At 35.4% G+C, this 18350-nt stretch overlaps 1 protein-coding gene across 5 annotated transcripts in view; it reads right to left on the reverse strand.

Moving 5' to 3' along the window:
- The window catches only part of DMD (dystrophin), a 2259822-nt gene that overhangs the window by 881966 nt on the left and 1359506 nt on the right, over positions 1-18350 (reverse strand). The window lies entirely within an intron of this gene.

An 18350-nucleotide genomic window follows, 5' to 3' on the forward strand; every position in this document is an offset into this window, starting at 1 on the left:
GCATTGGCAGGCAGATTCCCAACGACTGCGCCACCAGGGAAGTCCCTATCCATATGTTTCTAATTCTCTATATTCTTCCTGCCCTATACTTAAAATCCTATTGTAAAAGTTTTCTTTATATTTTTTCATGTGGATCATAGTAAGCCAGTAGACTTTTAGAGTAATAGGTATTATTGTTCTCATACTGCTTCCTAGATTAGACACCTGTGTAATTTGTATATTTAAATCCTAAGCCTTATTCCTGCAATTTATTTAGCTGAACTATGTAATTTTTTTTTCCTTATACCCAAAGGTACCTTTTCCCAAAGAGTTTTGTAATGATAAGGAGTGATAAAAATTCTACAGAAATAAATTTCAGAGGCACCAAATCAACTGCTTTCCATTTATCATCATGGTAGTAAAAAAAAAAAAAAAAAGAGTAGAATCAACTTGATTTACCTTTTAGAGGGGTAGACATATTAGTTCCTATTGACAAACACGGGTTTTTTTGTGATTGGAATCATGAAAGTCTTTTTATGTGGTTACTAGAAGTACCCAATTGCCACAATTTTTACACTAAAAACGCAGTATTTAATTTTAAGTGCCAAGATTTTTCACAATACCATGTCCTGGAAGTGTGAAACTGTGTTGCTGATGTATCTTCTTTTAACACTTAAGGAGTTGTGAACATTTGGGATATATTAATTGATGATCTTAAGCTTTTCCAGTAGAATTGTAAATGGATGATAAATATACAGCACATTTCAATTATATGCTGAAAATCCATAGAAAAAAAGACTAGGAGGAGAAACATTTAAAAAGTTAACAGTAGTTATTTTTAGTTTAAGAAAAAATTATCCCAAACTCGGAAATTAAGCCAAAGGATGGTTCTGTATGTTCAAGTAACACAGTAGGGTGTTATCTAAATGTCGCCCATACCCTCAAAAGGGCTTCTACATTTTCAGAGAAATGCAAATCTGTTTGACTTACTGTTTACTATTAGTTTGAATCCAGACATTTTACAACTCAGTAAAATTAAATGCTAATTCGTAGAAAACTGAGATGATACAAATGACTTTTTAATCCAGTAGAGAATATAACCTTAGAGGCTACAGGATATTAACCTGTTTTGAATCGAATTCATCAATCTTATTCCAGAATTCTTCAGTGATTATAGAAGCATTTGATTCTTGTATCTTCTTTTGAGCCTGTTTTGTCTTACTACTGGCTCCCTCATAAATGTGTTAAATAAAATCTAACATGTACTCATCATGACTTACATGAAAAGTATGTTTCTTAACAAAATTTCACTTTCACACTAGCTGGTAGGATTATGGATTTCCTTTATACTTTATTATCCAAAATGTCCCTAATTGATTCATAACACATTTATGATCTGAAAACATAAATGTTTACTTGAAAAAAATACACGGTATATGAAAATCTATTCAGTTTCATGAGGCCATATGCATGCAAGATCTTGAATACCATACAAAGGAATCTAATTGGCTGAAGATGAGACAGTTGTTCAATCGATAGTGTTTTTTTTTTTCCTTTCCCATCAGTAGCAAAGCTATGTAAAAAATAAATAAACTTTAGAAACATGAAAAGTGTATGAGTATTGACATGTGCTTATTGTGAATGTGATGAGAGAGGTACGTCAGGACAGTGAGAGTTAGGTTCATTACACTCCTTTCTCATACTATAAATGAAAGAATAACAAATACTGGCTAAAATTCAATAACTCCCATGGCCAAGATACATACTATAATTTGGACATTGATTCCCTTTGATAACCTTTCTCCTCAGGCACCGTCAAGATAGATAATAATTAGTAGTTCAGCTAGGAGTTGGACCACAAATCTCAGCTTGGGTAAACTGTAGGAGACACTCCACATTCATTAGAGCTTTTTCAGTTGTAAATACTCCCTGTGGCCAACCCTGCTTGTTTTCCCCTTTGGAATGAGTCTGTTTTCACTGAGCCTTCTAGGATGTTGAGCCGCTAACAGAAGTGAGGACTTTGCAGGCCGAGGGCTCACAGTTGCAAGATACTAAATAATATTGATTCCAAACATTTTATTCCTGTGTGAACTTTTGGTAAGAGGGAGGGGTGCTAGCAGTTGCATATCAGAAGTATCTGCAGTTCCTATCTCAAAACCCCCACCACCACCTATTCCACAAATTATACAGTTACCTTGATCTTGAACTTCTTCCTTTTTAAGTATTAAAGCCTGGAGGAGAGTTAAGACTGTTTACACTTCTAAGTCTGTTCCTAAGTCAGAACACTAATTGTGAATTCTGCAGTGTTGACTTGGGATGAAAAAGGGAAAGAAAAAGGCTGGGAAATGGGTGATGCTGGGAAAGTGGGGCAGTCCCTAATCCTTTCTCCTCCCATCCCCATCCCAATCAGCTTTTCCCATCAGTCTTTATAATGAGCATCACTTATTTATTCCCCTAAGAAATGTCCCAAAGTTTCCTATTAAAAAAAAAATTGGGGACCTTAATAAATAGGACTTCACTCTAAACTAAGTAAATCAGACTCTGCATTGACTAACAGAATGCATACCACATGTAAAATTTCCAATTTTCAAATAGCCACATTAAAAAAAGCAAAAAGAAACAGGTCAATTTACTTTTAATAATATATTTGGTTTACTCCAGTATGACAAAATAGTATAATTTTAACCTGGAATGAGATAGTTTACTTCCTTTCAAGATCTTATTAAGTCTTCAAAACTCAGTGTATGTTTTACACTCACAATCCATCTCAATGACTAGCTGCATTTCAAGAGTTCAGTACTCCATGTGGTTAGCGGCTACTGAATTGGACATTGCAGCACTAGAGAGAGACTTAATATTGTGATTCTTATGATCAGGCAACTTTGGAAAACACTTCTCTGTTTGGAGGAGACCCAAGAACTCATCCAATGAATATACTTTTCTCACTAACAAAACTTGGATTAGCTCAGTATTGATGTGATGCTGTTAGACCTTAGAAGATACACAAGAACTTCAGCATTCACACAAATGGGACACTTCAAAGTGAGGCACAGCATAGGAATTTGGAAAAATATTGCTCATGGTAAACTACTTTATTCCATTATTGTGCAGATGGGCAATTAATGACTACATCACTGCCTCAGTCTGGGGTTTCCTTTTAAGAATGAAGCTATTTCTATGCCAACTGTAGAACCCCTGACCCAGGAAGTGATAGTTGGATTACCTCCTGGAAAGTTCCTTAAATCTCCAGAATTTTGATTTAAATAAAAAGAATAATCCTTATTTCATTTGGTTATTTGAGAAATAAATGAGAAAATGAGTGAAATATTGATCATGCAAACAAAGCCAAAGATTGCGTAGGGAAGAGGCTAAAGGTAACTTTCCAACTCCTGTTACAGCTTTAATTTCTTACCTTAGGTGATGACCCTTCATCTCTCACACCCTTCATTCTTCCCTCCTCTCTCTCCACCTTCTTGATGGGCGGCTCTACCTCCTAGCCCCTGGCAACTTGCTTATGGCCCTTTCTGATTGTGAGGTGATAGCCAACAAGACAGAGGGGAAGTCATTCACTTCTCTACTTCATCAACAGTTCTGTGCAATGAGAGGTTGGGGCTTCCAAGTTCCCATCAGCCAAAAGGTAGAAATCGCTGAGAACTGCTAAATGTTTATTGCCGTGTTGACAGTTATAGCTTATGAGGGACCATATTTCTCAAAGAGGAATATTTATTTTTAAAGAAGAAATTAAAGTTGGGGATATCACTATACAGACCTTCCTTTATTTTTCCTTTGAGAACTCTATGAGAATGAACACATGCTTTGTTTCACTACTGGATCTCTATTTCCTGGAATAGTATTTAGCACACAGTAGGTCCTCTACAAATATCTGTTTAATTACATATTGAGAGAGCTGCCTGGTGAAACTTAACCAGCTAGGAGCCCATGCTGGTAACCATTCTACAGCACTGCCACTTTTAGCAATGAGGGCTTAATATCTGATTTGAGGAAAGCTGACAATGATATGCAAAATAACCAGTTTCCTCACTATATTTTTAATTAGTAATGCTGTCTTTTAATGTAAGATTCTTAAGTACTTTATGACCACAGTGAGTCCATCTTAATCACATTTGCTGCTTTATTTTCAAGCAGAAAACACACACACAACACCTTCAGATAGATACTGAAGTAGAAATAAACCATTTAAAATTTGTTTACATGTGGAATGTCTAGAAAGAAAATAAGCATAACAGGATCACAAAATCTGTCACATATGTTCCTCTAATAATGAGTTGAGGCTGCACTTTTTCAAGTATGCTAAGCTACAGTTCGCCTTTCAAAGTTCTCATCAAAATTATAATGTAAAAAACTAGGAAGTATACAAGAAACCGTAAGTATCCTACACAAGCTTATTTTCAAAACCTCAAATCTTGTCCAGACACTCTTCTGCTTAAGTACATTCAGTAACTGTTATTTATAGGCTAAAACACAGACTTGTACGTGTATCTCATAATGTCCTTCACTTAGTATTCCAAATCTGCCTGTCCAGCCTGAGCCATCACCCTCCACCTGGGAACATGAGCTCCTTAAGCTTTTGCCACTTAAAGTCATTTCCATTCTCCTAACAACCTACAATTCATATGGCTACCTGGCCTTTGAACATGTGTTCTCATGATCAAGGACACTCTTTCTTGTTTCTCCGTGATAAACCTACCTGCTCGTGGTAAAGACTTCCCAAGCTCACCATCTCCTCTTTCCTATTGTCACAGGACTTTGTAAACACAGTGAGGACAGAATTTTTTTTTTTTAATTAAAAAGAAAAATTTTTGGCAGCAACGCGCAGCTTGTGGGATCTTAGTTCCTGGACCAGGGATGGAACCCGTGCCCCCTGCAGTGGAAGCACGGAGTCTTAACCACTGGACAGCCAGGGAACTCCAGGACAGAATTTGAGAACTGTATTCTACCAACTCTGAGGTCTACATATCTATTGCTCTCTGCACTAGACCAACTTCCTTGAGTGATACATTCCTCATCCCCTCACATGGAGACAGACGTCTGCCTCCCCCACTGATGTAAGGCCACTGTGCATTGTTTGGTTCAACATTGAAACTTTTGGTATGCAGCACCGTCCTGACCCTTGACAAAAACATGTTGAATAAGCAAAGAATGCCGATATCCATAGCTGTGCAATGTCAAGGGAAAACAATTTTGCCTCGAAGGAACCATATGTGTCATGGTGGATTTTATCCTGAGAGTATTCTGAAAGGGAGGCCACTACTAAACACTAGGCTGTGACCTTCAAAGGGCTTCTGCCCTGTGGGAACCAGGAGCCTTTCACCGTCAAGGTTGTCTTAGAGAACACCAGCCATCGCTACACACAGACCAATGCCTAAGTCTTCCATATACGACTGCTGCTTACCAAATTCTGGTCTCCTACCAAAACTCTACTTTTATTTCAAATCATGGAGAAATAAATGAGTATCCCTGTATCTTCTGTTCCCTCAATAACCTACATCTTATAAAGGATCCCCCAAATCTATATCTCAACAGGAGATTAATATGACAATGTAATTGAAAGTGCTTCATAAATTAGAAAGTGCCTTACTATGTTATGACTAATGTTATTGCCATCATTAACAAGCCTAACATCATCTCTAATAATAAAAATAACCCCTCGTAATACTCTGATTTTGATGTACTATGGGTCAAATTATAACCCATAGCAATAAAGATGTTATGTCTCACCCTTACTGATAATGACATAAGGTGGGTTTAATTAGGATTATACTTATCACGAAATAGCATTTTTATGGATGAAAGAAGTTTCATCTTTATTACTTAATATCCTTAAGGCCTCTTAAGAGGGCCTGGCCATATAGTGAGTGGTGGATATTATTCTCTTTATTCGTTTCCTCAATAGTTATTAGGCAGAGCTGAGATTTAATTTTTTCTCAACATCTCAAACTTCTAGCTGATGCTTAGTAAGCCGTATGATATTCAGATCCCAAGGCCTTCACTTATTTGCCTTGTTATTTGGGGTAAAATATTTACTGTTCTGAGTCTTGTAAAAAGTTATAAGAATAACTTTTCTACTTATCTTGCTGGGTTTTTTTTTTTTTTGAGAATCACATCAAATAATATTTCTTATAATCTTTAAATATAAAGGCACTAAAAGTAACTTTAAACACTACTGCAATTAAATAAATATTGTGTTACATCTTTCTGGGCCCGTTTCTTTTTTTTTTTAACATCTTTATTGGAGTATAATTGCTTTACAATGGTGTGTTAGTTTCTGCTTTATAACAGTGAATCAGCTATACATATACATATATCCCCATATCTCCTCCCTCTTGCATCTCCCTCCCACCCTCCCTATCCCACCCCTCTAGGTGGTCACAAAGCACCGAGCTGATCTCCCTGTGCTATGCGGCTGCTTCCCACTAGCTATCTGTTTTACATTTGGTAGCGTATATACGTCCATGCCACTCTCTCACTTTGTCCCAGCTTACCCTTCCCCCTCCCCGTATCCTCAAGTCCATTCTCTAGTAGGTCTGTGTCTTTATTCCCGTCTTGCCCCTAGGTTCTTCATGACCATTTTTTATTTTATTATATTTTTAGATTCCATATATATGTGTTAGCATACGGTATTTGTTTTTCCCTTTCTGACTTACTTCACTCTGTATGACAGACTCTAGGTCCATCTACCTCACTACAAATAACTCAACTTTGTTTCTTTTTATGGTTGAGTAATATTCCATTGTATATATGTGCCACATCTTCTTTATCCATTCATTGGTCGATGGACACTTAGGTTGCTTCCTTGTCCTGGCTATTGTAAATAGAGCTTCAGTGAACATTGTGGTACATGACTCTTTTTGAATTATGGTTTTCTCAGGGTATATGCTGGGCCTGTTTTTGTAAAAGTGATTTTATATCATCTTCCCAAATTAAGCATTTCCTACACTGGCTTCTTAATTTTTTAAAAACTAAATTCTTCCCTTATACTCATCACATTACTACCTTGTGACACTCAATCAGAAATAACCCAACACACATACACACACATACACACACACAGACACACATACACACGATTAAAACAAAAAAAGATCTAGGAAATAATACTTTCCTATGTGTGATGAACCCTGATATTTTCTATTGTGTTTCACTAAACACAAACGTTTGTGGTGATCCACAAATTGATTTCATGACTCACAGTTTGGAAAATACTAGTCCACTAGATTAAAAGAAAAAATAGAAAAAATAAACCAAAACGTAACCAACAGGAAAGGAAATGAGTCCTAAGCATCACCTTTTGCCATTTCTTTCCATGTACCTGTAATCGGTCCAAGAGCACCTCATCGTGCCCTAATCAAATCACAATTTTGCATAATACCATCACTTTTAAAATGTTTCCCCCTTTTTCTGGATGTAGGCTTCCCTCACTTATTTCCCACATCACCTCTCCTGTGAAGCACTTCCAAATCTTCTAGCCAGTTAGTTACTCCTTTTCTTGCCTTTTCCCCAATGTCCCGGTTATGTACATACCTCTATTATACTTCATACATGTTATTTTAGTCGCTTAAATATCCATCTACTGAATATACCACTCATGTTTCAATTGTTTAAATGTCCATCAACTTCAGTGAACCTTGATTCCTCTCTGAGTAGATTGGGATTCTATTAATTTTTATGTCCTGAGCACCTAGCATAGGGTCTGACACAGAGTAGCTCCAAAGTAAAAGTTTGCTGAATAAGTGTATTGATTTTAAAGGTTAATTGAAATATAAGGAATTGCTAGGGCTAAATGTTCAAACGTAGTGGTGGTATGCAGGTTCTGTAAAATATGGGTAATCTTATGGGCAGATCCATCCCTTGGGTGGGACAACTAACTGGTAGCCTCCTAAGCCCAGTGCACTGGAGTGGTTGGTGTCGTGTGCTCCTCTTATTTGAACATCATTCCAATTCTATTTCAAAATTTCTGTTCTTAATGATATCCCAAGGAGACTATGAAAGATTTCAACAGTTTAGCCTCCTTAGATTACATTATCTTGGGTGGTTATGTACTGGTTGAATTGCCCTGAAAACTCTTTTAGGGATAGCCCTGATTATGAGATAAAATTTGCAAATTCCTATGAACTATGGATTGGTAGAATTTGCTTATTACAGCATACAGATCTTAAACAACTGTTTATAAGCCGCTGTTAAAGCATGCTGCATAGCTTATTATTTTTTTTAAATAATTGTGTTGTTTTAAAGTTAAGGTTGTTTCAGCAATCCATTATTAATATTTAAAAATACATATATTGCCCTTTTGTAAGCACATACAAGTATCATCTATTATTTAAGTACAAATAGAAATTCAAAGGTAACATTTTCGAAAATGTATTATTTAAAAATAGCAGTAAAATGGGATTTTCAAAATAAAATCATATTAACTAGGATTTATAATACAATATAAGCTTGTACTATTATTGTCATGCCAGGATTTGGAGAACTATGCTAGAACATTAAATTTATTCATTTTCACAGCCAGCAGATATTTTGATGTCTGAGTAGCAATAAGAACAAATTACCTAAAAACTTTTAATAGTGTATAATAAATTAAGACTGAATGGTAGTGCAAAAGTGGGTACAACAGGACAAAATTATGAATCTCATATAATGATCCAACACTTAAAGTGTGGAAACATTTGTATTATAGAATATACAACCACGGTTGATCCTAATTGTTTCTCTCTTATCAAATAGAAATTGCACATTAATCTCAAAGTATTGCAAACTGTTCATTACATGCAAATGGTTATGTTGTACAGGCTCTCCAAGGGGACTCAAACTTCTTTATAAAAGGAACCAGGCTAGAAGAGTTTCTCTGATTACGCTAGGTTTCTGTTTAGAGTTCTTCATTTATAAGCAACAGAAACTGCCTCTGCCAATAAGGAAATCCATGATAAGGAACTGGAGAGGTTCACAGGACAGAAAGGAAAATCAAAGAATCAGGCTTGGAACAATCAGGACTCCAGACAGTCCCCACAGCAAGGGTAGCTTGTTGGTCTTGACCAGGCATTCTCATTAGAATGAATGAAGTCCAACCATATCTCTTATCTCAAGTTTAAAAGTCTCAAGAAAGAATATGATTGGCCAAGCTTAGGACCTATGCTTAGGACCACTGAGATGGTGGGAGAAAGGCTCTGGCAGAACAACTTCGAGAACTCTCTTTGGTCAGAATACTTGACTTATTGTCCCATGAAGACTGCTCAGGTAATCAAGAGGACCTGGCGGTACTATCAGTAAGGAGAACAGTTCCTATATACTCTTCAAAATGTCTAAGTCCACCACACACTATTTAAGTGACTTTAAAACCTCTTTTTATTTTTAATCATACCCCTTCTCCTAATGCATGGAGTTGAAAGTTGACTCAAATAACAACTCTGTTTGGAGTTACTTTTTTGCTACCATGACTTTCAGTGTGTTTGAGGAGCATGGCTGAAGTCTATTTCTCTGTTATCTCAAGTAACAAAGAATATTTAAAGAGAGGGTAAGAAGGACCCTTGAATTTTTATTGCAACTTTTTATGACTCTATCTTCTAAAGAAAGAGCTAACAAACTTTTTCTGTAAAGAGCTACATAGTTAATCCTTTGGCCTTTGTGGGCCAGGGAGTCTCCATGGCAACTACTTATCTCCCCCTTTGTAGCCAGAAAGCAACCATAGACAGTAAATAAATGTGGTTGAGTCCCAGTAAAACTTATTTGCAAAAACAGGTGGCTGGCAGGATTTGGTCCCATAAAATTCCTCTTCTGAAGAATTTAATATTTATAGGGTCAATAATATTTAGTGTACTATGTATTATATCAAATTCATTTAATTGCTTGACATCTGAGGGATGTCATAGGTGAGATACTTACTCCTAATAATGACCAGTTCAATGCTCCACATGGAGCCCTAGATTCTATGGTGGCATATTATTTTGTTTCAGGTTGAAGTTATAAAGTAAAATTATTTATTGACAAATAAAAATAATAATGTGCCAATAAAACCTCAAGGGGAAATATGCCACCACACAGTCTGATATGTACTCATATCAGGCTTATCTACTATTTTTCAGTTACCTATGTCCCTGAATCTTTCCTCCTTAAAAAAAAAATACTGTCAATTATAGCTTCAAAAAAGAGCAAGAATTTAAAAATTTCTTAACTATGATGTTTGCAAACAATCCTGGTCTCTGGCTTGTACCTATAATTTGGTTATCTAGCAGGAAGATTTACCATTCTTATGACTAAATACTTGCTATTCAGCTTGATGAATAGTTCATCCTGAACCAACTCATCTATGAACAGGCCTCTTGTACTATAATTTGTCAACTTTATCATCGTTCAAAATTTAAAATTCACGTCAGAACATTTTCTCACTCTCTTTGTATGACTTGTTCATAGCTAGCTCTTTCCTTATGCTGCCTTTCACAATATTGCTCTTTTCTGTTTCCCGAAATCTCGTTCTCCCAATTGAGTTTGGGAATCCCAGAGGTGTAATGGAGGAATGGCAAGAAAGACTAAAGGGACACAAATAACTGCTGTAGAAAGAAGACCCATTTTCCTAGGCTGGCTCCAGGACTTTCTAGAGTGTTTACATATGGCCATGTGTTTCTACCTTGGCCTTCATATGCTGAACACATGCGGCTGTGAGCTTATTAAGGGAAAGGTGGCTCTTTGCCAAGTCTGTATCCCTAGTAGCAAGCAAAGTGCCTGCCTTGCACACACTAGGCTTACACTAAATATTTGTTGAATGGATTTTGATATTTATGATACACTCAAAGGGTCAGAGAATGAAGCCATCATATTGCTAAAAACTTTCAGCAAATACGAGAGTTTCAAGTGTTCTGTACAAAGAAGAGGAGAGGGCAGCTCCTTGGAAGGAAGAATTTCTTGGATATGAGATGGGGTAAAAATGGAAGAAAGGACAAGCTTAGGGATAGTTTGCCTTAGGGAATAATATGATGAAAATATAATCCTTTCATTTATCCAATTATTCATCATCGTGAGTGTTATATATTTTATGTACAAAGAGATTGTTCTATGTACTGAAGACCTATTAGTGACCAAGGAAGATAAGGTCCCTGCAAGATTTACATTCTAGTGGGAAAGATAAAAAATAAACATGCAAACATATATTAAAATTTCAGCAATCGACAATGTTATGAAGAAAGCAAAGCAGGGTAATTTGGAGAGAAATTAATCCTCTCTCCCTGTGTGTGTGTGTGTGTGTGTGTGTGTGTGTGTGATCTTTTTAAAATAGGAGAATTCACAAAAAGCATATCTGAGAAGATAACATCAGAACATGGACATATGTAAGTAAAGAGAAGTGTACAAAAGTCCTGAGAGGGAGGCGATTAGGACATAGGGGATAAAGACTGAGGATAGGGTAGAACCCTCTAGCAAAGAGAAAAGCAAGTTTAATGGTAGGAACGAGCACTAGAAGGAACAGTAAGAAGCTATGAGAGAAGAAACAGCAATGAGATCACAGTGGCTGGAACATCCTCTTTGCAAAGTATTGTACTTCATAAAAATTACTTATATTAGCATTAATCTTATTTTTCATTAAATAATTTCTGCTTCACATTGCTTCCATGTTGATGTGAGCAGGGTTTTTTCCAATTTGGAATTTGCAATTAGCATGCTTCACTTTTTTTTTTTTTTTGGTAGATTCTTACTCTCCTAATAATTTCTTACTCTAAGAATGGGGATCCCTTAGGGATGATATGTTTTTTCATGAATTTTAAGCAGTTCTTTACAGTTGTGGCTATTACAGTAAGTTATAGTTTTGGTTATTGTTATTGCTTCTTTTCCATTATGTAGAGCAATTTTTCATCTTCTTAAACATATCATGCTAGACAACAGAACTTAAAGAACTAGCCATTGAGTTTATCCAATTATTTTAATATACTTATCTTATGAAAGACACATTTGATAGGCAACAATTTAGAGCCCCTCTCTGAATTTCTGCACTCTGCCAAACTCCCAATAAATCTGTTATTACTACTTCTGAAAAGATGCATAGGAGCCAAGAAGTTATAGAGGAGTTTCTAAGCAGCAATAAAAAGCTAACGATATTTACGTAAGAATGAAGTACCCAACTGTTTAACTGTATTAAGAGACTGACTTCTCATGCCATTACCAGCTAATAACATTGGAAAGCTTACTTTAAGATGTATTCCCATACTTACACATCACTGTAACCCTAAAGTAAGTGACTAGAGACAAATTCTCCTCGCAGTAAATTTTCATGTTGATTCTCGTATGTTAGTGTATATCATCTAGCTACAGAAACCAGGGTAGCTTTGTGACCACCAAACAAAATCTTATGAAATTTTATTACTGCTGGGGAAATATAAAGGGCCAGCAGTAGTATGAATTATTCTTAACATTGGGGTCCCAATGAAGGACAACAGATGGCAGAAATTTTTACTCAAATGATTTTTCTATCAAAGTTTCTATCAGCATTTGAGTCCCAGCAGTGCGGCCATTAAGAAGCCTTCAAACTCACCAGCCAGCTGGTAAAATCAGCACTGTAAAAACTGACTACACAGAAAACATACTTGTATGCAATTTGGTCTTTTATACCATATGCCTTTTTCTACATAGCCTTTGATTTACTCCATATTAATTCAAAGTCAGTTATCTCCTATAGAATCCTTTGGGGGAGTAGATTACCAATTAGGTATTAAAGTACATCCAAATAAAAATACAAACACTCACTAGCAGATAGTGTCAGTGATCTATGCACATCCATTCAGCACTCTTTGTTTCTGAGCAAGCCAATGGTTTTTCAATGATGGGACCTACCACTTGAGGGCTTTCTAGGCTGCAAGCTCAGAAATCAGGGTGAGAATAATTAGAAAGTCTGGGTATTTCCAGTAAGAGGAAGACAGCTTTTTTATGGACTCACTTTGTCTCAAGCTTTTGGGTGGAGTTACCCAGCTCCAATGTGTTCTTGGAATCTAAACTTGTAAGAATTGGGTCCTTTACAAAGTGCTCTAGAATTTTCTTCCATCACAAATAGCCAAGGTAAGGCAGGGCTGAAGAGCAGCTAAAACTGTCTTTGACTCTCTTAGATGCTTCTTTCTTTGTCTTCTCTCCCTCAACTGCAAGAAACTAGTGCCTTTTTTCCTTGATTTATTTCCTCATCTGAGAGATCACAGAAATGTTCTCATGTTACAACTATACAGTTTATATGTAATTTCCCATTCTCCATGCAAACTTCCAATTTGAGAAAAGAAAAAGCGTATTTTGCTTAACTAGAACATGAATTTAAACTATTTTTTTGAGATTTGATGATGAACATAAACATTATGATATGACATACTTAATCCATGCTGTCTTAAGTACCCACAATCACAATGAATTAAAATTTATCATTATGTTACAAAGTAAACAGTTTTTAATTGAATTTATTTACAGCAATACACAAAAATATATTGTACTTCTACCATACAATGGAGTAAAACACAGTAACATTGAAAGATATGCCGGAAGACTAACTTTAAGAAGATGATATTTTGCCTAAAAACAGCAGTTAACTAATGTCACAATAACACATTGCTGTTTCACTCCCTATGTTTGCTTACCATTCACTGATTTAAAGCCTAAAAAGTTTCATCTAAATAATCCTACTTCTGTTTACTTCTTTAGGTTAATTTCAAATGAAATTTCTTAAGATTTCAAGGTCTCATGCTTGCCCAAGGCAACGTTATTTAGAAGGTGCTGTTAATTTTTAATACGGTTCACTAAGCAGCACTGTCCCATAAAATAAACAGGTTCCATTTCCATTAATAGCAAGGTTATTCTACTCTTTTAAATATTCAATCTAATTTTGATTTTTATTGTTTCTACTGTCAACTTCAAGAATTTTCAACTCCTTTAAAATAACAGCCCATGCTTTAAAAATTATTTCTTTCTACTCTAGAAGATCATGTAGAGCTAAATGTTAGGACATGTTATGACTTCCACTTTTCTGTTTTCACTCAAGGTACTTGTTGGCACACCAATTCACTCTGTCACTAGATGAGTTAACATTATTTTCATAACTTTCCTTCATGGTGCTCAGCTTTCCCTTTGAAAACTCCCATTAACATTTATTCTTGTTAGTTCTAAAAAGAGGCAGATGTGTCAGCTTTCTGAGGAAGATTTGTTTGGTTGAACTGGAATGTTCCTCACTTTCCAATCCAAGAGCTATACTTTGAGAAAACATCATAAGTCATAAAAGTAAGCATTATTGAAAATGCCTGGTTATTCAATCTGTATTTCAGATATTTGGGGACAGCAATTCAGTAAATGCACTTTTGTTCTTATAGATACAGGCTAATCACTTAGGAAGTGTGATTAGTTATAAGATCTCACGTTTAATGAGCATTTTGTGGAGAATGCAATTCTAAGTACTTTATGCACATCTCATTTTTACTATTTAAGAGAAGAGAAAACAGAGACATAGAGATTTAAGACACTTCACAAGATTCTGAAGCTATTAAAGGAGCTAAAGGAGCTGGGATTTGAACCCACAGTTTCTGAATGTGGCTTCCAACTTTTTAGCCAATTTTCTAAACTTCTACTAGAGACTAATGTGGCATGTCAATATTTTTGTGGGTGATAAAATTTTCCATATGTACTCAGTTACTGCTTGTTGAATGAATATTTAAGAGACATAAATAATTGAATGAGCTTATTAACAGACCAATTTTAGTGGCATGTAACATGATTGATATTTTCTCATGTAAAAAATGTGATATTTCTAAAAGATTCCCCATGGTGGCATGACATATTTTTGGAATATCTTGAAAAATATTAATTAATATATTTAATTTTATCATTCATTTGTGATGGCTGAGTTGCATTCATTCAATAGCTGAGTTGCATGGAACCAGGTGATCTTTTTGGTATTGGCAGCAACTTTATTTTGAATAGTAACACTAAGTGTCAGTAGGACAATGATTTGTCCTTTTTAAAGTTAAAAAGATAAATAAAATGCAGTTTGATAGAAGTCTATACAGATAAACTTACAACATGTACCTGTTTATTATTTTATTTCATATCTAGATATGATATCTTTGCTGAAAATTATTCTTATGAGGCTTTAAACTCCAGTGTACCCCTGTAAATATTTCTTTAGTACATGGGCTGCTTGGTTGATTTTCCTTAAAGTAACTATTGCTGGTTCATGGCAACAAATCTGTCTGCTGCTAACAGGCAGCATCTACATTCTGTTTCCTAAAATAATTTCTCATCAAAAATTTAAACTCTCTTATTCATTATTAGTCAGTCAACAATGATAATGACCAAGACAGCTGAAATTACCACAGTTTCCATTTGTCTTATCAATGGAGGTGACTTATAGTGCCTTTCTGGACCCTTTTCTGAGACTTACCAGAACGGAAAGATAACTCCAGATGTCTTATGTTTATGTGTGTCTATGCAGGTATGCACATGTGAATGTGCATGATTTTGGACCTTCCTAATCACCAGGGGGAAAAAAAAAACGTAACTGCGTAGAATATTTGTGATATCATTCACAGTTCCATAGCTAGAAAAACTTTTCCCTGGACATCCAGAATTCCCTTTACTATTTCATTGAGTAAAAAACAGACTAAATAAAATAGTCTTTTAAGAAATTCTCCAATTAATGGAAAAAAAGTTTTGATAAAATGTTCATCAATCACAACTAAACCCCAGTGTCAAGAAGTGGAGACCTTTAGTCATTCTCAAGGCAACTAAAATTATCATATAGTTTTAAGATTGTATAGAAGTAAACATACTAAAATATCAAATGACATAAAAATTGTTTGTTTTGGACTTCTGCTTCTGTCCAAGTTGGAGTAACAGGGACCCAAATTTAACTTCTTGGTTAAAAATTTTTAAAAATGAACAAAACGTATGAAACAATGTTTTTTAAGACATTATACACTGGGTAATTTAAAAAAAGTGATCTCTAAGAAATTAGAAACAAATGAGGTGAGCCCTACCGTTGCCCCAGCTTACTATCTGGGCAGAGTTGCAAACTATGACAAAGGATGAAGGCACTCTCACAAAGCCATGGAGTCTCCTTGAGTTGAGGAGATGGAGCTGGGAATCCAAGGAGACCAAAGTGGCTAGAGTCACAGGGCAGAGCATCAGAGAGGAGACAGATACACAGAGAATAAACATTGGAGATGTGCAGAGAACGCCCTTCCAGTCTTCAGCTCAGTCCCAATCAGTTCCCATATGAGAAGAAACTACCACTGTCTAGGGAAAGAACTACACAAAATGATTAAAGGGAACAATCACCAGAGTTCACATATGGCTGGGAATAGTATCTGTTCCTGCCAGCCACAGTGGAAAACATCATTCACAGAGCATCAGAGTGAATACTGAGATGGGTTTTGCTTCAGTAGTGGGGAAAAATTAGCCCTAGACTTAGGTTGTTCTGCTCAAAACTCAAAAAGTGTAAGAGGAAGACACTCAAAAGATCAAACTGTTTCCAAGCAAACTAACTGTGTTCCAGCACAAAGGTCATTAATATTTATCTGCACAAATATATCAAGCACTCAACAAGTTAAAATTCACATCTGGCACCCAATCAAAAATTACCAGTCATCCAAAGAAGCAGGAGAATAACACCCATAACAAGGAGAAAAAAAATAACTGAAATTGACCCAAAATAGACACAGATGATAGAACTGGTAGACAAGTACATTATAACTGTTATTATAACTGTATTCCATATTTTCAAGAAGGTAAAGATTGACACGTTGAGTAGAGACATGAAAGATGTTAAAATTCTCAAGTCACACTTCAGCAATGTACTGAATCACACAAAACAACGTCAGAGGTTAAAATTATACACTAGATGAGATTAACTACAGATTAGGTATGGTAAAAGATCAGATTAGTCCATTTGACAATAGAAATTATGTAAAATGAATTACAGTGAAAAAAAGACTGAAAATAAAAAGAACAAAACATCAGTGAGTGGCCTAATATATGTTATCAGAGTCCCTGAAAAGGGGAACAGGGCAGAAAAATATTATTTTTCAATAACACCTTTAAAATTTCTGAATTTGATGAAAACTAAGGACACACAGATCCAAGAAGCTTAACAGACCTCAAGAAGAAGAAACACAAAGAAAACTATACCAAGGAACATCATAAACCAATTGCTCAATTCCCAAAAGCACTCCCTAATAAACCTTCTGTATCCATTTCTGAGTGAGATGCCAACCTGAAATATATACCAATATCCATATCAAGACAACCACCCTCTGTGGAGTAGAAGGTATGTATATATTTACCTACAGTATACTTCTACATTGCTTTATTTTTTCATAATGAGTATATATTATTTTTACAACAAAAACAGATTAATATATGTAACTACCTTGTGATGGATATCTTTGAAAATGGCAAGAGGTTTATAAATCTCCCCGAGAACACCTTATATCTCTTATAATTCTGCCTTTAAGTCAGAAACCTAGTGATGCTGCATTAGCTCAAAATTCACTTTAGTGCTATTACAAAATGTATTTTCTGTATGATGGCAGATTGGAAATCCACAAATTTCCTGTACCTGCAATGCCGATGCTGATGTGTATAAAAATTTGATTGATATACACATAATTACACAAGATTTCAAAATTACTCATTTTCTATGTTTACATAGTTTACACACACATAGGTGTTTAAATGCTAACTTTCTTAATATCAAAAGGCCTATTTGCTATGCAAAAAATATTTGAGAATGGAGAACTGTAAGGTTGAAAATGATATTGCTTTTATGAATCCAGCATTTTGAAATGTCTGGACTATTTAATACATTACCCTTTTCTTTGCTTTCATCTGTCTTAATCAGTGTTTTCTGGCATTCAAAAACTGGCCATAGTTCAAATCTACTTGACTGAAAATTGCAACCTGAACAATTTTAACTAAAAAATGTTGCAAAAGTACTTAAGATTTGGTGTAATAAACACAAAATTTCTTATACCTAAGCCATATACTTTATAACGTAAATTATAACCTCTACAATCCACTTTATCTGCATAATCAAAAGACACAGCAAGTTGAAATTAAACTGTACGCTGGTTATAATCCATATGTTGCATTTCCATTAACAAAACCCATAAAACAGTCAATAAGTACTGCCAATTAACTCAGCATTGTTTTGGCCTCTGGACTATCTCAGAAGGCATTTTGTCAATAGAATATATAGAAATATTGCTACATCACCACAAATTGTCTTTAGGGAAACAGAACTGTAATTTCATCATGATGGATATTTCTAGCAACTACATGATTGCTAAGTATACCACAAGTTCTCCTCCTGGACAAAATCCAACATAAGGCAATAACACACACTT

This window comes from Balaenoptera physalus (genome assembly GCF_965194825.1).
Source record: "Balaenoptera physalus genome assembly, chromosome: X".
Taxonomy (NCBI): domain Eukaryota; kingdom Metazoa; phylum Chordata; class Mammalia; order Artiodactyla; family Balaenopteridae; genus Balaenoptera; species Balaenoptera physalus.